Here is a 21328-nt window from a genome sequence, read left to right on the forward strand (position 1 = left end):
GTTAGGCTTAGGGCTTAGAGTTTAGGGTTTTAGGACTTAGAGTTTAGGGCTTAGGGCTTAGAGCCTAGGGTTTAGGGCCTAAGGTTTAAGGCTTAGAGCGAGCGTTAAGGCTGGGGGCTGGGGTTAGGGTTTAGGGTATTAGGGTTAGAGGGTTAGATGGTTTAGCGTTTAAGTTTAGGGTTTACGAGGTAGGGGTTTGGGGTTAAGGGTGTTAGTGTTTAGGGTTTTGGTGTTTAGGGTGTTAGGGTTAAATGTGTTAGGGCTAAGCGTGTTAGGGTTTTGCGTGTTAGGGTTTTAAGTGTTATGGTGTAGGGTTTAGAGTTAAGTGATAGGGTTAGGCTTAGGCTCATTCTTAGGTTTAGGGCTAGGGATTTGAGGTCTAAGGTTTGGGGTTGGGTTTGGAGGTTAGGGTTAGGATTAGGGCTAGGGCTAGAGTGTTAGGGTTAGAGGTTAGAGTTAGAGGGTTAGGGTTTCGGATTAGGGTTTCATGTTAGCGTTAGAGGGTTAGGGTTCGAGGGTTAGGGTTAGGGTGGTTAGGGGTTAGGGTTAGGTGTTAGGGTTTAGGGTTTACGGTTAGGTTTAGAGTTTGGGCTTTGAGATTTGAGGTTTGGGTTTAGGGTTTGAGGCTTAGAGTATAGGGTTTAGTGTGTAGGGTTTTGGTGTGTAGTGTTTTGGGGTGTAGGTGTTTAGGTTGTAGGGTTTAGGGTATAGGGCTTAGGGTTTGGGTTGAGGTTAGAGTTTAGGGCCTTGGGGGTTAGGACCTAAGGGCTTAGGGTCTTAGGGGCTTTGGGGCTCAGGGCTTAGGGGCTAGAGTTAGAGGGCTAAGGCCAGAGGGCCAGAAGGCCAGAGGGCCAGGGTTATGGTTTGATTCCTGGCTGGCAATTTTTTTCCTTCAATATTTTGTATAAGTCATCCCTTTGCCTTCTTGCCTGCATGATTTCTGCTGAGTAGACCAAGTTTATTATTATTTACTCTCCTTTGTTGGTGACTTCCTTTATCCCTAGCCTCTCTTAAAATTCTCTTTATATTTGATTTTGGGAAGTTTGATTATTATGTCTCTCGGTCACTTTCTTTTGAGATCACCCTGTGTGGAATTCGATGAGCATCTTTCATGATATCATGGAAGTTTTCTGCCAACAAATCTTCAACAGTTCCCTTTGTATTTTCTGTTAGCCCTCCCTGTTCTGGTACTGAAATCACTCATAGTTATTTCTCTTGATAAAGTCCCACATGATTCTTTGGATTTCTTCATTTAAAATTCTTTTATCTGCTGTCTCTTCCAATATATTAGTCCCAAGAGTTTGATCTTCAATCTCAGTACTTCTGCCTTCCAGTTCTTCAATTGTGCTCTTCTTACTTTCTATTGAGTTTTCTAACTCTGTAATTTTATTGTTAATCTTCTGAATTTCTGATTGCAGTCTCTCTATGGTTTCTTGCAGCTTATTAAATTTTTAATTATGTTCTTGAGTAACCTTTTTAATTTCTTCAGCTGTTTTATCTTTGTGGTCCTTGGCTTGATCTGCATTTTGCCTCGTTGGAGAAATCCTTGGGCCCTTCACTGGCTCACCATTCAGCTCCACGACATCCACTCCTGGCCCTGGCCTTTGGCCGGTGCCCCACTGAACTTGTGCTCCGGAGCCATGTTTCTCCACCCATCACTATCATTCTGCCACCAGGGGATATGTGAGTGTGGGAGTCACCATCTATCACTGGCAGCAGCGTCACAAGTCACTAGACTTCCAGGTACCCACAGACCTAGGCTGCCTTCTGCCTCAGGCAAGGTCCCGAATCCTTTGTCCCAGATGCTGACACCTGGCCACTGGCGGACATTTATTTTGATCAACACAGAGGTCTGAGTGAGGGTCAGCAGGCCAGGTAGGTGAAGTGAAGGCCAGGTGGGCGGAACTAAGGCTTCTTTGCCATCACCATGGACAGTCCCCCCACCGGAAGAGTGGGCGGAGCTTACGATGGGCCTGGTGACAAGACTCAGCCAGTGGCAGAGATCCAGCCCACCAGGCAGATGACACAGGGCCCTCCATTGTGACCTAGGACACCTAGTGGCCACAGGATTTGAGCACACCCTGGGAAAGGCTACGCAGGCACAAGGGAGCCCCTGGTGCGGACTGCTTCAGGGCATTGGCAGAGCAGGCCAGGGTCCAATTTTCCCACTTTCCTCAGGATAACAGTACGCAAGACATCCCCACTCAGCATATCTTGCCTCTCTCTCTGTATGTGTTCATTCTCTGAAATCTCTTCCTTCTCTCCCCGAGTCACTTCACAGCTTGGAGTGCCTGACAGAGTGCCTAGAGACGAAAGAGCAAAGGGGGAAGGCCTCTGGCTCTACTGGTTGCCCATGGGCAGAGAAGATCTGCTAGTCTATCTGGAAGGTCTAGAGAGTAGTGATTGATTGGGGAGCTACATCACGGGTGGACCCTGGCCGGGTGAATGTTGTTGACATGTGGAAGCCTCTCCGGAGACTACTAATTCCGCTGATGACATTGTATGCAAATACCCGGGTGAGTGCCATGGGCAGAAAATATTGACACATACCTGCCAGAGGCCTATCCTGGGTCTGAAGAGTCCACCCTGGTCTCCAGGGTCTCATCATCTCAGCACACACTTTGCCTGCACACATGGAATCCGCCTCTCTCCATGAATGCCTTCTCCTGCTAGGAAACACAGGATGGCACTCAGCCAAGGGAGAGAACAGGCAAAGTCAACTGAAGCCCCATTTTCAACATTTTGCTTCTGCTGGGCCACAGCCCCCGGTGGCACACTGCATGCACGTCACTTCTCCAAAGACAAGGCCGAAATCTGGACAACCAGGGCCCCAGCAGTCCAGAGTCTAGGGATGGCGGCACACTCTGTGGACGGTGGCACCTCTTTGCCACGTACAGGAGGGAGGCCTGGGCCCTAGACTGGCTCCGCTAGAGCTCCACGACCTCAGCTATTTTCCCTGACCTTTGGCCCCTGCCCTCATGAGTGTGTGATCTCTAGTTACACTTCTCCTCTGACCACTCTGAATCTGTCAACTGCAGATACCTGAGCGTGGACATCAACATCTGTTGCTGGCTCCAGTGTCACAGGTCACTAGGTGTCTAGGCTCAGGCTGACCTTGGCTGTCTTCTGCCCAGGCAAGGAGCCTAATCCTTCAAAGGCAATAAGGACACCTGGTCAGTGGCCGACATCCTTTCTTTCATGCACAGAGCGGTCCAGATGAGGGTAAAGAGGCCAGGTAGGCCAGGTGAAGGCTGAGTGCGGGGCCTAAGGCTTCTTTCCCAATCACCATGGAGACAGCCACCGGAAGGCTGGCCGGAAGTTCTGACAGGGACGGGTCACAAACACTGAGCCAATAGGAGAAGTCCAGCCTAACCGGCCAGTTCCGCAGAGCCCTCCATTGTATGCATGGACACACAATGGCCCCTTGTGTCTTTGGCCACAAAATCGAGGGCACCCAGGGAATAACTTCACAGTAGGCAACCCCTGATGTGGACACTTTCGACACACTGGGACAGCAGGCAGGTACCTCTTTTCCACTTACGCTAGGATATCAGTAGGCAAGGCGCCCTTCCTCAGCATCTATGGCCCCTATCTGGATGTGTTCATTCAGAGAAATCCCTTCATTCTACCCGAGACACATCACAAGTATGGGGGGTCTGAGAGAGAGCCTGGAGATGAAACGGGGGAGGCTTCTGGCTGGACCGCTTCCCCGTGGGTAGACAATAGCAGGTAGTCTCTCTGGAAGGTCTCAGCTTCTGTTGATTGACATGGGCGATACAGTAGGGGCGGACCCTGGCCAGGTGGAGCTTGTGGGCAGATGAAACCTCTCCGGGGACGAATAATTCCGCTGCTGCTTTGTTTGGTGAAAACCTCCCCCCGCCAACTCGGATGGGCAGAGAACATTGCCCCACACCTGCCAGGGGCCTTTCCTGGGACTAAAGATCCCAACCTGGTCTCAACGTTGTCACCCTCTCAGCACACACCTTTCCTGCACACATAATCCTGCCTTTCTCCGTCAGTGCCTTATCCTACTAGGAAAAAAGCATGCCGCTCAAAAAGGCCGATGCCAGGGAAATTGAGGAGACACTGCCATTTTCCACATTTTTGCTGTCTACATGTCCCGGCCTCCAGTGCAAGGCTGCGTATGTGGCTGGGCTGCGAAGGCAAGGCCGAAATCCTGGCATCCTGGGCCCCAGCAGTCCAATGGTTTATGGACGTGGGGACACGGATGACCTGTTTTCCACATATAGGAGAAATCCTTGGACCCTTCACTGGCTCTCCATTCAGCTCCACGACATCCACTCCTGGCCCTGGCCTTTGGCCGGTGCCCTACTGAACGTGTGCTCCTGAGCAATGTTTCTCCACCCATCACTAGCATTCTGCCACCAGGGGATATGTGAGTGTGGGAGTCACCATCTATCACTGGCAGCAGCGTCACAAGTCACTAGACTTCCAGGTACCCACAGACCTAGGCTGCCTTCTGCCTCAGGCAAGGTCCCGAATCCTTTGTCCCAGATGCTGACACCTGGCCACTGGCGGACATTTATTTTGATCAACACAGAGGTCTGAGTGAGGGTCAGCAGGCCAGGTAGGTGAAGTGAAGGCCAGGTGGGCGGAACTAAGGCTTCTTTGCCATCACCATGGAGACAGTCCCCCCACCGGAAGAGTGGGCGGAGCTTACGATGGGCCTGGTGACAAGACTCAGCCAGTGGCAGAGATCCAGCCCACCAGGCAGATGACACAGGGCCCTCCATTGTGACCTAGGACACCTAGTGGCCACAGGATTTGAGCACACCCTGGGAAAGGCTACGCAGGCACAAGGGAGCCCCTGGTGCGGACTGCTTCAGGGCATTGGCAGAGCAGACCAGGTACCTCTTTCCCACTTTCCTGAGGATATCAGTACGCAAGGCATCCCCACTCAGCATCTCTTGTCTCTCTCTGGATGTGTTCATTCTCTGAAATCTCTTCCTTCTCCCCCCCAGGCACTTCACAGCTTGGAGTGCCTGACAGAGTGCCTAGAGACGAAAGAGCAAAGGGGGAAGGCCTCTGGCTCTACTGATTGCCCATGGGAAGAGAAGATCTGCTAGTCTATCTGGAAGGTCTAGAGAGTAGTGATTGATTGGGGAGCTACATCACGGGTGGACCCTGGCCGGGTGAATGTTGTTGACATGTGGCAGCCTCTCCGGAGACTACTAATTCCGCTGATAACATTGTATGCAAATACCTGGGTGAGTGCCATGGGCAGAAAACATTGACACATACCTGCCAGAGGCCTATCCTGGGTCTGAAGAGTGCACACTGGTCTCCAGCGACTCATCATCTCAGCACACACTTTGCCTGCACACATGGAATCCGCCTCTCTCCACGAATGCCTTCTCCTGCTAGGAAACACAGGATGTCACTCAGCCAAAGGAGAGCACAGGCAAAGTCAACTGAAGCCCGCGTTTTCAAGATTTTGCCCTCTGCTGGGCCACAGCCCCAGGTGCCACACTGCATGCGCGTCACTTCTCCAAAGACAAGGCCGAAATCTGGACAACCAGGGCCCCAGCAGTCCAGAGTCTGCAGATGGCAGCATATGGATCGCCTCTTTGCCACGTACAGGAGAGAGGCCTGTGCCCTAGACTGGCTCCGCTAGAGCTCCACGACCTCACCTATTTTCCCTGACCTTTGGCCCGTGCCCTCGTGACTGTGTGATCTCTAGTTACACTTCTCCTCCGACCACTCTGAATCCGCCACCTGCGGATACCTGAGCATGGAAATTAACATCTGTCACTGGCTGCAGTGTCACAGGTCACTAGGTGTCTAGGCTCAGGCTGACCTTGGCTGTCTTCTGCCCAGGCAACTAGCCTAAGCCTTCAAAGGAAATGAGGAGACGTGGTCACTGGCCGACATCCTTTAACCAACACTGAGTCCCTGGTCAGCATCCTGGAGTCCTGGCAAGAAGAGCCAGGCACCTCCAGGAGCATCTGGAGGAGGAGACAGGGGCTGAAGAAGCTACCACACCTACTGGTGCTGCTACACATGTGGGTGACCTGGCTGCAGAGGTTGCAGACATGGCTTCAAGGTCAATGGAGAAAGCACCTGAAGACGTGCTAGGACTCTTAGACTGAGAGAAGCAGGATGTCTGGACTGCAAAATATTCACCCTTCAGGGAAGAATTTTATTCAGGCTTCTTAAACCCACCTCACCTGGAAGATCCATCCTCTTTTAGCCTTGTGCCCCTTCCACGCCCCCTCTAGTACAAAGAGAGATGCAGCCCTACAGCACCAGGGTGGAAGAAGCCCCAGGATAGCTGTCCGAAGACATGAGGTCCACTCAAAAGCTTCCCCCGCCAAGGAGAGAAGAGGACAAGACTCATCTGCAGATGAGGTCTCAGGGCCCTGAGAATGAGCATAATGTTTGTAAGGAAAGAGAAATAGAATTTCAGTGGGACATGGAAGTCTGAGAAAGAGCTTCTGCAAAGATAGCTCTAAGGGAGGTGTGATTGTGAAGGTGGGCTGGGCACTGAGTTCTCTGTAGTACAAGGTACCAGAGAGAAGCCAGACTCTGGGGGGAACCTGCCTGCCGGTGAGCAGTGGGCATAAAACCCTAAACCAATGAGAATCGAATCCTTTCCCAGCAGCTTCTGCACAGATCAGTGATGTTTGCTTGGTCTTTCTCTTTTCTGTGGTCTAACCTGATCTGTTCTGAGATCAGAGAGTTGGAATAGAAAAGCCTAACTGAAATGAAATGAGCAAAGAGAAGACAAGGCCTCCTAAATATGGTGAAGACAGAACACAGATAACCAAAGGTGAGGATGGGAAGAAAGAGATTGAGTTCCAAGTCCCATCCACAGTATCCCAGGGCCTGGGAATCCCTAGAAGTGCCAGAGGTGTGTACTCCCTGGGAGATGTGACCCCAAGTGTCAGAGGAAGCCCTACGGAGCAAGGAAGGGAGGGCAGGGCCTCTAGGATGGGCACTTCCATACAGGCTGCCCATGTGAATTTCTCAGAGTGACCGTGACAGATTTTGAGAGGGACAGTTTGAGGCAAAGGAAAGTAAGTTTTCTGAAGAGGGGTGAATTCCACAGTCTCCTGATAATGAAACAGAAATCCCGTCCTGCTCAGAGGTACTGAGTAGGAGGGATTGTGAATTCCCATCCTGCACAGAGTTTGGCTGGGAAGTTCGACTGTCTAAAGACAATGTGGCCAAAGTCTTCTTTATCTTTCAAAGATATATCTTTAACTTCCTGCAAATTCAATCCTGGAAAAAAGCCTAGAATATACAAGTGTGGGTTTTTCAGGAGAGCAACAAGGGGAGAAGGTGATAGTGGCATATCAGAGAAGGAGAACAATAGTCTAAGGGTCCCTGTGTTACTTAATGAATCACACACGGTGTCCAGCATTCTTCCTTACCTGTAGACATGTAAATGCAGTAGATGTTTTAGCAATAACTGAATTAATCCTCACAGAATTCTTTTTGGCCATTTCCAGGCATAGAGACCAGAAGAAGTCATTAGTTCCAAGAGCAAGCAATAATTCGCTGGTCTGAATTTTGTTCAATTTCTTTGTTTGCCCTTCACAGATGGATAAAAGTCTCTGAATCTGGCATTGAAGACAGTGTTTTCTCTATTGTTATGGATTGAATAGTGTCCCCCAAAATGTGTGCCAACCTGGCCAGACCATGATTCCCAGTATTGTGTGGTTGTCCTGCATTTTGTGATCTGATGTGATTACTTATGTGTTGTAAATTCTAACCTCTGTGACGTTAATGAGGCGGAATTAGAGGCAGTTATGTTAATGAGGGAGGACACAATCTACAGGATAAGGGTGAGTCTTGAGTCAGTCTCTTTTGAGATACAAAGAGAAAAGTGAGCAGAAATGAGAGGGACCTCATACCATCAAGGAAGAAGTGCCTGGAGTGGAGCACGTCTTTTTGACCCAGCGTCCACGCGCTGAGAATTTCCTAGGCCAGGGGAAGATGGATGACAAGGACTTTCCCCCAGAGCCACAAAGAGAGAAAGCTTTCTCCTAGAGCTGGTGCCCTGACTTCAAACTTCTTGCTTCTTAAACTGTGAGAGAATAAGTTTCTGTTTGTTAAAGCCATCCACTTGTGGAATCTCTGCTATAGCCACACTAGATAATTAAAAAACACATATATAAAATAGTCAAAAAAAAAAAAAGTTTCAAATACACACACATACACGTATGATGTTATTAAACTTTAAAAGGTTTTACATTCTTATAACACATTTAACAACAGAGATTTGTATACAGAAGTTATAATAAGAGCCATCCCCACATAAGTATATTGTACCTGCTCCCCCAAAGTGTCCAGTGTCCAAAGATACATATGTACCCTTTTACACACTTCTTTTTGCCGGGACACATGTAAGTACATTCATTTGTCTGTTTTATGGAAATTAGGTCACATTCTACCCATGTTTTTCTCTGAATCACTCTTCACTTGACAATTTTTCATGGTTCCTCTAAATCAGCAGACATGGAAGAAGCACTCTTTTTGGTTCTTCTTATTTTTAACTCCCACCACTCTTCTGTCAGTTTGTTGTACTGTGGTGGCTTGCATGTTGCTGTGATGTTGGAAGCTATGCCACCGGTATTTCAAATACCACCAGGTTCCCCCATGGTAGACAGGTTTGAGTGGAGCTCTGGATTTAGACAGACTAGGAAAAAGGACCTAGTGATCTATTTCTAAAAACAACTGGCCAGTGAAATCTTACAAATAGTACTGGAACACTGTCTGATTCAATGACAGAGGATAACCCCTTAGGTTGGAAGGCACTCAAAATACGAGTGGCGAAGAGCTACCTCCTCAAAGTAGATCCCACTTTAATGACGTTTCCTGATGGGGCACAACTCATAATGAGAAGAAACTGATGCAAATATCCTTTAATAATCAGAATGTGGAATGAAGGAAGTATGAATCTAGGGAAATTGGACGTCATCAAAAATGAAATGGAATGCATAAAGGTCAGTAATCCAAGGCATTAGTGAGCTGAAATAGCTTGGTTTTGGACATTTTAAACTAGACAATGATATGTTCTACTATGCCAGGATTCAGATACTGAAGAGAACGGCATCATATTCATCGATAAAAAGAACATTTCAAGATCTTTTCTGAAGTACAACACTACGAGCAATAGGATAATATCCACAGGCCTACCAGGAAGACCAGTTAATAAGACTATTATTCAAATTTACACACAAATCATGAATGTGAAAGATGAAGAAGTTGAAGGTTTTTACCAAGTTCCGCAGTTTGAAACTGATCAAACGTGATGCATTCATCAATCAAGATGTACTGATAATTGCGAAGTTGAAAACAAAGCAGACAAATCAGCAGTTGGAAAATAAGGTATTGATGATAGAAATGACACTGAAGCTTACATGACAGAATTTGGCAAGACCAATGACTTATTCATTGCACATACCTTTCATCAGGAACATAAATGGTGACTATACTCGTGAGCTATTCCAGGCAGAATAGATAGGAATCAAATTTGTGGAAGGTGATGATGGAGAAGGTCAATATCATGAGTCAGAATCAGGCCAGGGGCTGACTGCAGAACAGATGATCAGTTGCTCATATTCACGTTCAAGTTGAAGCTGAAGAAAATTAAAACAAGTCCATGAGTCAAAGTATGCCCTTGAGTATATCAAACCTGAATTTAGAGACCATCTCAAGAATAGATTTGATGCACTGCACACTAATGATCGAAGACCAGATTAGTTGTGGGATGATAGCAAGGACATCATATATGAAAAAAACAAAAAGTCATTAGAAAGACAGGAAAGAAAGCAAAGACCAAAGAGGATGTCACAAGAGACTCTGAATCTTGCTCTTGAATGCACAGTAGCTAAAGAGAATGGAAGGAAAAATAAAGTAAAAGAGCTCAATAGAATACCTGAAAGGGAAGCTGGAGAAGACAAAGTATGATAATAATAATGTGAACAGATCTGGAGTTAGAAAACCAAAAGGGAAGAAAACACCTGGCATTTCTCAAGCTGAAAGAACTGAAGGAAATATTCAAGCCTCTAGGTGCAATACTGAAGGATTCTATGGGCAAAATATCGAACAACACAGGAAACATCAAAAGAAGATGGAAGGAATACACAGACTCAATACACCAAAAAGAATTGGTCGACGTTCAACCATATCAGGAGGTAGCATTGGATCAAGAGCTGATGGTACTGAAGGAAGAACTCCAAGCTGCACTGAAGGCATTGGCAAAAAACACGGCTCCAGGAACTGATGGAGTACCAAATGAGATGTTTCAACACATGGACGCAGTGCTGGAGGCGCTCACTTGACTATTCCAATATATTTGGAAGACAGCTACCTGACCAAATGACTGAAAGAGATCTATATGTGTACTCATTCCAAAGAGAGGTGGTCCAACGCAATGCGGAAATTATCGAGCAATGTCATTAACATCACACGCAAGAAAAATTTTGCTGAATATAATTTAAAAACAGTTGCAGCAGTACACAGACAGGGAACTACCAAAAATTCAAGCTGGATTCAGAGGAAGACGTGAAACATGGGATATCATTTCTGATGTCTGATGGATCTTGGCTGAAAGTAGAGAATATCAGTAAGATGTTTACCTATTTTTGTTTCCTATTTTTTTTATACAAGCACACTCAACTGTGTGGCTCATGACAAATTATGGATAGCTTAGCAAAGAATGGGAATTCCAGAACACTTAACTGTATTCATGCGGAACATCTACGTAGACCAAGAGGCAGTCATTTGAGTAGGGCAAGGAGATACTGTGTGGTTTAAAATCAGAAAGTTATGTGTCATGGTGGTATCTTTCACCATACTTACTCAATCTGTATGCTGAGCAAACATTCTCAGAAGCTGGTCTCGAAGAAGAAGAACATGGCATTAGTTTTGGAGAAAGATTCACTAACAACCTATGATATGCAGCTGATATGACCCTGCTTGCTGAAAGTAAAGAGGACTTGAAGCAGTTACTGATGAAGAGCAACCACTACAGCCTTCAGTATGGATTACACCTCAACATAAAGAAAACAAAAATTCTCACAACTGGACCAGTAAGCAACACCATGATAAACAGAGAAAATACTGAAGTCATCAAGCATTTCATTTAACTTGAATCCATAATCAATGCCCACAGAAGCAGCAGTCAAGAATTCAAACAATGTATTGCATTGGGCAAATCTGTTGCAAAAGACCTCCTTAAAGTGTTGAGAAAGAAAGATGTCACTTTGAGGACTAAGGTGTGCCTGAGCAAAGCCATGATATTTTCTATCACCTCACATGCTTGAGCAAGTTAGACAATGAATACGGAAAACCGAAGAACTGATTCATTTAAAATATGGTGTTGGCAAAGAATACTGAATATACCACGGACTGCCAGAAGAATAAACAAAACCATCTTGGAAGAAGTACACCAAGAATGCACCTTAGAAGCAAGGATGGCGAGACTTCGTCTCACGTGTCTTGGACATATTTTCAGGAAGGACCTGTCCCAGGAGAGGCTCATCATGCTTGGAAAAGCTGAGGGTCAGAAAAAAAGAGGAAGGCGCTCAACAACATGAACTGACACAATGGCTGCAAGAATGGGCTCAAACATAGCAAATGATTGTGAGGATGGTTCAGGATCAGGCAGTGTTTCATTCTGTTTTACACAGGATCGATGGCATCTAACAGCCACAACTAACATATGTATGCATATATATATGTATGTGTGTGTGCATGTGTGTGTGTGTATATATATATATATATATATATATATATATATATATATATATATATATATATATATACCCATTGCCATCGAGTCGGTTCCAACTCATAGTGACCCTACAGGACAAAGTAGAACTGCACCACAGAGTTCCCAAGGAGTGCCTGGTGGATTCGAACTGCTAACCTTTTGGTTAGCAGCTATAGGTATTAACCATTATGCGACTAGGGTTTCCATATATATATATTCTCTTCACTAGTTTTGCACCTCGAGAGATCCCAGGCTAAGACATTTGGTACCTACTGTGGTTCTAGAGGAAGCAAATCTTAAGGATGAGTTTTCTGAATTGATTCTCAAGTCTGGCTAGTCTTAAAGGCACTGATGACTGTCTCCAGTAGTAAACAGGCTATTGCTAATCCATGGTGGGAGGTGACAATAGAAATATGCAAAATACTACTACCACTGGATCAAATATTTGTGAGAGACAAGGCTCTGTCTGATTACATATTTGATACTTTTCTATAATTTTGTCAGAATAAGAATAATAAGGAAGCTGCTTGGTTGGTCCTGCTTTTGCTAGCCACACTGGTGAATGAAAGAAATGGACTCAAAGCTCAAGCACCACATACAAGATCTGAAAGATGCCACTTGTGCCCAGAAAGAAAACCATATTTCTTATAGTAACAAGGCTAATGCTGCCAAAAATAAACTCAGATTCTTATCATAAGAGTGACTGAATTAAAGCGCCAGTTGAATATCCAACCTCAAATGGTGTCTGAAGTTAGAGTGAGGGCACTGACTGGGAGGAAATGGGATCTTGAAACTCGGGATGAGGACATATGGGCAGACAGTCAGGAAGCGGGGGACAATGAACCTCCAATTTCTGTTGAATCGCTCTTCCTAACAGAACCAGACCTCTTACTCCCATCTGAAGAGATTCTCTAACTTTGCCAGCTAAGCCACCCTTCCCAGTAAAACAATTATCCCTTCCACCTCCATCTGATGAGATTGCCCCAGCTGTGCCTGAAGTGTCTTGTTTGTCTCCTGGGGTGGTGTCTGGGGCATTGCCTGGGGCATCACCTTAGGCAGATGCCTTATAAGACACGGCTGAACATCCCACTGCCACTGCCCATTTTTGCTTCTAGACCTATACCTAGGCTTCAGTCCCAACAAGCCCCAAAAGGTGAACTATAAAGTGTGACCCAGGAGAAGGTATGCTAAACTCCAAAAGAACTGCTTGATTTTTCTAATATATACATACAGAAACCTGGTGAATATGTGTGGGAATGGCTACTATGGGTGTGGGATAATGGTGCAAGCAACATAAAGGTGGATTAGTCTGAGTTTATTGATATAGACCCAGGAAGCATAGATTCTTCATTCAGTGTTTCAGCTTCAGAGGTTAGAAAAGGATCTCATAGTTTATTTGGTTGGTTTACTGAAGCATGGATTAAGTGCTGGCCTACAATAAACCAAGTGGAAATGGCAGATCTGCCATTGTATAATGTAGGAGAAGGTAACCAAAGGCTGAGGGAAATTGGCATGTTAGAATGGATTTATTAGGCTGGACCCACAGACCCACTCACGGACTGCCCAGAGGGCTCTCTTTTTACCATAGCGGTGAGGTACAAATTTGTGCAGCAAGCCCCAGCATTATTGAAGACTTCTGTGGTTGCTATTTTATGTCAGTAAGAGTCCACAGTGAGAACTGCCCTAACTGAATTAAGACACCTGACTACAATGCAGTTGACTGGACCCCATGGTGGTAGCAGCCAAGTGGTGGCACTCAATCAACAAAGACAAGGTGGGTGTGGTTACCATAACAGACAGTAGAGTCAAAGCAGTAATCAGAATAGTCTGCTCGCATGGATTTATGGCAGTGGCTACTTAGTCATAGTGTCCCTGGGAGTGAAAGAGCTGGGAAATGTACATCTCCTGGTACCTAGTGTCTTAGATATCTAGTGCTCCTGTAACAGAAATACCACAAACGGATGACTTTAACAAAGAAAATTATTCCCTCACAGTCCAGGAGGCTCTGTAAGTCCAAATTCAGGGTGCCAATTCCAGGGGAAGACTTTTTCTCTCTGTCACTCCTAGGGGAAAGTCTTTGTCACCAATCTTCCCCTGGACAAGAAGGTTCTCAGCACAGGGATCCTAGGTCCAAAGGATGCACTGCTCCTGACACTTCTTTCTTGGTGGTACTGAGGTCCCCCTGTCTCTCTGCTCTTTTCTCTTTTATATCTCAAAAGAGATTGACTTAAAACACAACTTAATCTTGTAGATTGAGCCCTGCCTCCTTAACATAACTGCTTCAAATCTTCGCTCATTAACATCATAGAGGTAGGATTTACAATACATTGGAAAATCACACCAGCTGACAAAATGGTGGATAATCGCACAATACTGGGAAGCATGGCCTAGTCAAGCTGATATATACATTTTGGGAAGACAGAGTTTAATCTGTAACACCTAGTATGCAGCTAGCGACCTGTTAATGCCTTTTTCTCCATACCTGTTTGGAAGTATCACCAGAAACAGTGTGCCTTCTCTCTGACCTAAGTATATAAGGACCAAATAATATAGAGGAATCTCTGTTACATTTTATCCATCTTACCGTTATTTGGCCTCATAGGCAGATCCAGTCACTTAATTGCACAGCAGAATGAAGAGATTAAAGTCCCAACATTCTTGCCAGTGGACCAGGAAGGTAGCTGCTCAGACATCAGAGAGCCTCACAGAGACAGAGACCAGGCGGCTCAAGAGAGGGATACCAAAAAGTTGTTTTTCATACCCCCTCCACTCCCACAGTTGCATATGCTTTGCTCTGACCCCAAGAAGTAGATCAATCCTTTGAGAACTGCATTATGGGTTAGAACACCAGCAAGGTCCCAGACTGAGTGACACTCCCATAGATTACATCCAAATATCACTGCAAAGTCTTCAAAATCTGAACTGACATCTGAGCCACAGCATCCAGAAGTTGGGAAAGAACCTGCAGCCTGAACATAACTGGGTCAAGTGATTCCTAAAACAAACAACATCAACATTTTCTGTAAGATTGAAGTAAGACACAGTCTTGGAATCATAGACAAAAACTTTAAAAAGCTACTTTAACCACGCTCAAAGAAGTAACAGGCACACCTTAGAAAAATAGAAAAATACATAGAAACCATTCACAAATGAACATTTTAGACAGGAAAAATAGAGATAAAAAATTCACTTGATCAGCGGAATGCTGTTGACAGACAAAAGGATCAATGAGACGAAAATAGTTCAATTGAAAATATCCAATCTGAAAGCAGAGAACAAATATTGAAAAAAAAATGAACAGAGCCTCAAAAAAATCCAAAAATATCTAACATTTATTTATTGGAATTCCATAAGGTGTAGAGAAAATATGTAGTGTAGAAAAAAGTATCTGAAGAAATACTGGCTCAACACTTTCCCAATTTGTTGAAAGACATAAACTTACAGATTCAAGAAGCTATGCAAACTCCAACAAGTTAAACTCACATAATTTTACGCCCCAATGCCTCACTGTCAATTGTGGAATAACAAGGACCAAGAAAATATCTTCAAAGAAGCTAGAGAGAAAACAACTCATTTCACACAGGAAAAACATTTGGAATGACTCTGTATTCATCATCAGAAGCCATAGAGGCCAAAAGGCTGTGAAAACAACATTTTTTCAACACTGAAAGAAAAGAAACATTAACCCAGTGTTCTATAGGCTGTTATTTCCTTCATGAGTAAAGGAAAAATATTGACATTCTCAGGTGAAGGACGCTTAAGAGAATTCATCGCCACCAGACTTGTTCTAAATGAAACACTAAAGGAAGTTCTTCAGGTGGCAGGCTTGGAATTTCAGGAATTATGGAAAGCAACAAAGTCGAAAGTATCTTCTGAAGTTCGCCGTTCAGCCAAAGATTAGACAGGTCTATAAAACAAACAATAACACACGTGAAGAAAGTGTTTCTTAGTTCAATCGTGTGTATGAGACCAAAAGTGCAAAACCTGCCCAAAAGCACAGAAAAGAGGGCAGGATGGAACAGGAATCATGGCAGATGGAAACGGGGAACTGGAGCATAGAAGAGAATACTGACACATCATGAATATTGCCACCAATGTCACAAAACAATTGTGTATAAATGGCTGAACAAGAAAGTAATTTGCTCTGTAAAGTTTCAAATAAAGCACAATAAAAATTTTTAAAAAGTGGTAGGTATCTGGGTAAACATATTATGCCAACCCTGCTCTCACTGCACAACATGGCGCAGGACTCCCCTCTTTGGAAAGACTTTCTAGCCTATTGGAAACACTTTGGAATATACTCTTGGTGGCAAATTAGTATTAGAGAATGGGATTAATTTTGAAAATATGAGATGTCTGTACTCATGTCTGGTGAATAAACTGGATAATAACATTTTCAGAGTGAAATGAGATGTTCTAACAGAAAAATAGGCCTGAATTCCCACGTGGGCCATGAGCCTACTCTGAAGGCCTTTCCCACAGAGGCATTTCAGGCACTTCTAGAGCAGCAGGAGCACTGGGGAATGCATGTATCAACCTCCCCCAGGGCCTTCTCTGAGGGGTAAGTACCTGCTTTAGTACTAAGCTTAGTGGTTCATAAATAGTCATTCTGCATAAGGTCTTCAGGTTCAAGTCTGTAATCCAGCTGGGATTCTGTGTGTGTTGCATCTCTGCATCAAAAGAACATGCTTCTAGAAGCAGAATGCCAGGAGAGAGGCGGTTGGGCAGTTGGGGGTGGGGGGTGCTGCGCAGACAGGGGCGCCCAAGGGAGGCACAATATAGTCATTCTGCAGCAGGTCTAGTCATTCTGCATAAGAATTAGAATGCTTCTGTCAATGCATAATAGTTTACATGCAGGACATAAACAAAGTGACTGAAGGACAAAGTCGAATAGTAAACCAAGCCACTCCCTGTCAATCCTTACCTGAGAGGGTCTTCATGAAGACTTCCGGGGATGGAGAAGGACACAGTAAACGCTGATTTATTTTACCTCTTCCTTCCTCAAGAAACAGGAACTGGTGTTAAGATGTCAGGTGTCAAGCCCCAAACTCCTCTTCTGGTCTGTATTTAAGCTGTATAATAAAACTGGGAATCAGGCAATCAGCTGTGAGCAGACAGACCCAGAGTATTCCCAGTGCCCCACATCTTTGAGCTCCACTGAGATCCTGTTCTTAGTCACTACATTAGCAGAGGAGCTGAAAGACTGAAATTCCGTGTTTTAAGGCAACCTGGACTTCAAACAGTCACTTATTGCTAAAGTCGTATTTCTCTGTGTTAATTTATGATCTTTAACTCAAATCCGGAGTTTGGAGCTCATTTTGATAGCTCCTCATTAGTCTGCATAGACTAGAGTCTGCTCACAGTCAGTGATGACAATGGAGGAAACAAAGTCCCTAGCCCAGAGAAGGGACTGCTCCCCATATTTGGGGAAATGCCCCTGGGAAGCATCGGCGAGGTGCACTTTGGCCTCTGTGCTTTGCCTTCTGCTCCTGGAATTGCACCCTGGGGGCCTCCATATGCAGACCCAGAGTCCGTAGGTGACCACAACTCCCCCCTTCTGGGTCATCGTCCGGACACACATTGCGATATGCTTCCTGCCCTCCTTTCCAGCATAAGCGCTGCGTTCACAAGTGGCAGAACCAGTTTTCAGGTCCAGACCCTAGACCTTGCCCTCCTTGGCCTTAGGCTTCCCCTAGTCCTGGTGGAACCTGCAAGCCTGGCAGATGTGAGGTTAGCACCCAGCTAGGCGGGCTTGGGCCTGTCTCAAAAGGCTCATGGCGCACGCAGTTTCCTCCTCCTTGGAGCCTGCGGGCTTGCGGTGGGCAGCCCGGCATCTCGTGCCTCCCTCGGGTGCCGTCTCTGAGCAGCAGCTCCCCTCCCCCTACCCCACCAACCACCCAACAGTCGCACTGCCTGCTTTCTGCTTCTAGAAGCGTGTTCTTTTGATGCACACATGCAGCACACACAGAAGCTCAGCTGGATTACAGACTTGAACCTGAAACTCACAACTTTAAAACTACTAGACTGGGGAGGTGGGTATTGGCAGTGAAAAAAGGAAAAAAAAAATAAGAAAAAGAACAATTACAAAAAAAGTATTAGAAGACTGTATCCTCACATTATGGACTCAAGAAGGCTGCGGATAAACAACTGCGTAGATAGCATACTGTTGTCTCTTTGCAAATAAGTCTTAAATGAGGGAATTTGGTACCAGGAAGAGTTGCAGAGCCTGACTTTGGGGAAATCTGGGATTGATGAATTGCCTTGCATGAGGCTACAAGCCCTGATAATCAATATTTGAAGATGAGATTCGAGCAACCTAGAACATGCATCAGAATTTTTTCTAAGTAAATTAGCACCAGAAGATGCCTTTAACCACTAAATAAAATGGGTCAGTACTTCAAGATCTCCCTACAAAGAAAATGGCAGACCTAGATCGTTTCCAGTCAGGTTCCAGCAAACATGCAAGAAACAGTAATTTTAATCTTGTACATAGTCAACAGAGATTAGAAAACCATGAGATACTCCCCTAACTTGATCCTTAAGGCTAGTTTAAAAATGATAACAAATTAGAGAAGGATGGTAGAGAAGAGTTAGAGGACAAGCACACTCAGTAACTGAGATGCAAAACCCTACGTAAGATGCCAGCAAAGGAAATCCAGCAAAGTATAAACCACGTAACATGCCATGATCAAGGCGGTTTATTGTAGGCATATAAATTTGAGTGAACGTTAAAGATTTAGTAATTTCATTCACCACATGCATAGGTGAAAGAAGAGAAGACATATGCTCACCTCAAGAGATGGGGGCAAAGCAGGTTGATAAAATCCAATCACACGGAGAGATAAGGACTAGGAGCAAATATGGAACAGAAAAGGAGTTCCCAAACGTGGAAAACTACAACTAGCATGATAGTTCATGGTGACGTGTGGGACATTCTCTTTAAAATTAATAAACAATAAAATAAGGGTGCTTCTATCATTACTTTTATTAAACATTGAACACTGGAAGTGTAAGCTAGTACAAAAAGAGAAAAAGTATAACTGCTATTCATAGATTATAGGACTGTCTCCATTGAAAACTGTAGAAAATACTGGAATTAATAGTAATCATAAATAAAAAATAAATTGAAATTTCAATGCATCACCATCGAGCTGACTCTGTCATAGCTCTTAGGTGAAAGCAAAGGACACTGATAGGGAAAGAGCAGGTTCGGGTGGGTTAGACCAAGGAGGGAAGAAAATTATTCTGCACTGGGCTGAACTTATAAGAACGGGTATGTCTGTTAGTTACCTAGTCCCTCCATAACAAAAAATAACACAACTGGATGGCTTTAAAGAACAGAAATTTATTTTCTCACAGTTTAGCAGGTAGTCGTTCGAATTCAGGGCATGGCTGTAGTGGGAGGTCCTTCCTTGTCTACCTCAGCTTCTAGTAGATGCCAGCAATCATTTGTGTTCCTGGCCTTCTAGAAGCATCTGTCTTCTTTGTCTGTCTTCCTTTTCACCTGTTTGTGTCTGTGTGTATTCTGCTCCTTTTATAACTAAGAAGAGTTAGGCTTAGGACCCACCCTACATTGGTATGACCTCATTCACATAATAAAAGCAGGCCCCCCCTTTCCTAACAAGGTCAGATTTACAGGTACAGGGGTTAGGATTTCCACATACATTGTGGAGGGACACAATTCAATCCCTAACAGTCGATTTACCAGATATTCTGGATTGAGAGTACTCGCATGAACAGCTGAGAGTGGTTCCAATTCTTTGCTACATTCGTTGGCTGAAACTTGTCTCAATGGTCACCCATAGGAATGCTGGAGCAATTTATTGTGTAGGACATAGCCAACCATTCCTAATCATGTCCATTGTGTGGAAAAACACACACTCCCATCACCGAAGCCTTGAGAAATTCATCGATGAGGACAGAATGGTGGTTGGAACCAAGAATTGTTTCATAGCCTAGATAACATGGTGTAGCTGTTAGATATTCACACGGAAATGTCAGGTAATAAAACTTCACCCCACATGGGGATGTCAAGGATAATACCAACAGCTAATGGTCATTGAGTACCTACACTGGTGCCAGGCACTCCTGTGCTTTTTCTTTAACGTTTGCTTTTCATGATGGCCATATGAGGAATGTATCATTATAATGCATAAAGAGGTCAATACAGAGAGTTACGCTGACATTTGAATATATGAGTCTGGACCCAGGAGGAGTTTGAATGGATGGAGGTATAAACCTCACATCCTTAGCTACAAATAGACAGCAGTGAACTCACTGAGGCATCCTAGAGGGAGGGTGTCAGTAGAGAGAGGAGCAGGCACCAAGCCCAAGGGTACTCTGGTGTCTAGAAGCCTGCCAGGTGAACAGCAGCCAACAAGCCTCTCTGAAGTCCAGTGTGCTTCCTGGAGGGTTGTCTGTCCTTGCTCTCAGCTGCATTTCCCCAGTGCTCCTCCCACCTGCACTGGGTTGTCCCCTTCATGAGGACAGGGACAGTGTGTACCTTTCACCACTGTATCTGCATAACATAGACTATTTCTGGCCCATGGAATATACTGACTGAATGAAAAATAAACAAACGATAAGGACGTAAAATGCTTCGTAGTTGATACCTTGGAATACATTAAGGGGCTTCATGAGTAAGAGGGAGAAAAACTGATCAGGGCTGCTTCTGAGACCATCTCTTAGGCGTAAAGAGTGTTAAACAATAATTAAACAAAGAGATTTAATGGCAGAGATGTATGTTAAAAAGATGTAAGTATAGGTTGAAGATTACTAGAAACATGCACATTTATTATTGCAACTATAGTCAGATCGTTAAAAAACATATACTACATGCACACAGAATATTATAAAGTAATTTAATGCCCTCATTAAAAAAAACAAAAAAAATTTATCATGAGAAAAGACTAATGATGAATGAAAATATCAGGATATAATATCCGTGTTAATATACGTAAATGTGTGTGCTAATACCCACATAAAACCAGTTGCCATTGAGTCAGTTCTGATTCATGATGACACCAGTGTGCCAGAGTAGAACTGTACTCCATAGGGGTTTCAGTGGCTGAGTTTTCGGAAGTAGACTGCCAGACCTCTCTTTCATAGCAATTCTGGGTGGACCTGAACTCCAACTTTCTGTCAGCAGCTCAAGATATTAACCATTTGCATCAACCAGAGACTCTAATACATATACATGCAAATGTAAGTAAGATAACAGACATATCGGAACGTTAATAATTTATTCTACGCATTACGTATGTTTTCTTGTTATTTATTGCATACTTTCCCATTGCTTCCAAGTTTTTGAGGAATAGAATGTACTTCTGGAAAAATTCATGAGAGATTTTTAAGTAATGAAATAATTAACAGAGACAGAATGAGTAAATCTGTGGCAAGGCAGCCCATGAACCCAAGATTACAGTAACACTGGTATGAAAAGCAGAATTGTGGAGTCTTGAAGCTCAGTGGTCCCATGCATGCATCAGGAAAGAGGGAAGAGCAAATAAACAAGGAGAAAATACAGTGAGCCAGAGGAGTGGGAGCCCTCTGTTGTGGGCACAGTTTTCTCATGAAACTTTAGAT

At 44.5% G+C, this 21328-nt stretch overlaps 1 long non-coding RNA gene across 3 annotated transcripts in view; it reads right to left on the bottom strand.

Moving 5' to 3' along the window:
• Positions 1 to 1374: 1374 nt before the first annotated feature.
• The window catches only part of LOC135229111 (uncharacterized), a 220561-nt gene continuing 200607 nt past the window's right edge, over positions 1375 to 21328 (bottom strand). For 2 of the 3 annotated variants that reach the window (XR_010319898.1, XR_010319900.1), the window contains 3 exons: positions 16668 to 16815; positions 9431 to 9605; positions 3189 to 5381 (listed from right to left, as the gene is read on the bottom strand). This is a non-coding gene — a long non-coding RNA (uncharacterized LOC135229111). Of the gene's footprint in view, positions 2670 to 3188; positions 5382 to 9430; positions 9606 to 16667; positions 16816 to 21328 lie in introns of those variants that run through there. The other variant, XR_010319899.1, reaches the window with a different exon arrangement.

The sequence above is a fragment of the Loxodonta africana genome, assembly GCF_030014295.1.
Source record: "Loxodonta africana isolate mLoxAfr1 chromosome 26 unlocalized genomic scaffold, mLoxAfr1.hap2 SUPER_26_unloc_1, whole genome shotgun sequence".
In the NCBI taxonomy this organism is placed as follows: domain Eukaryota; kingdom Metazoa; phylum Chordata; class Mammalia; order Proboscidea; family Elephantidae; genus Loxodonta; species Loxodonta africana.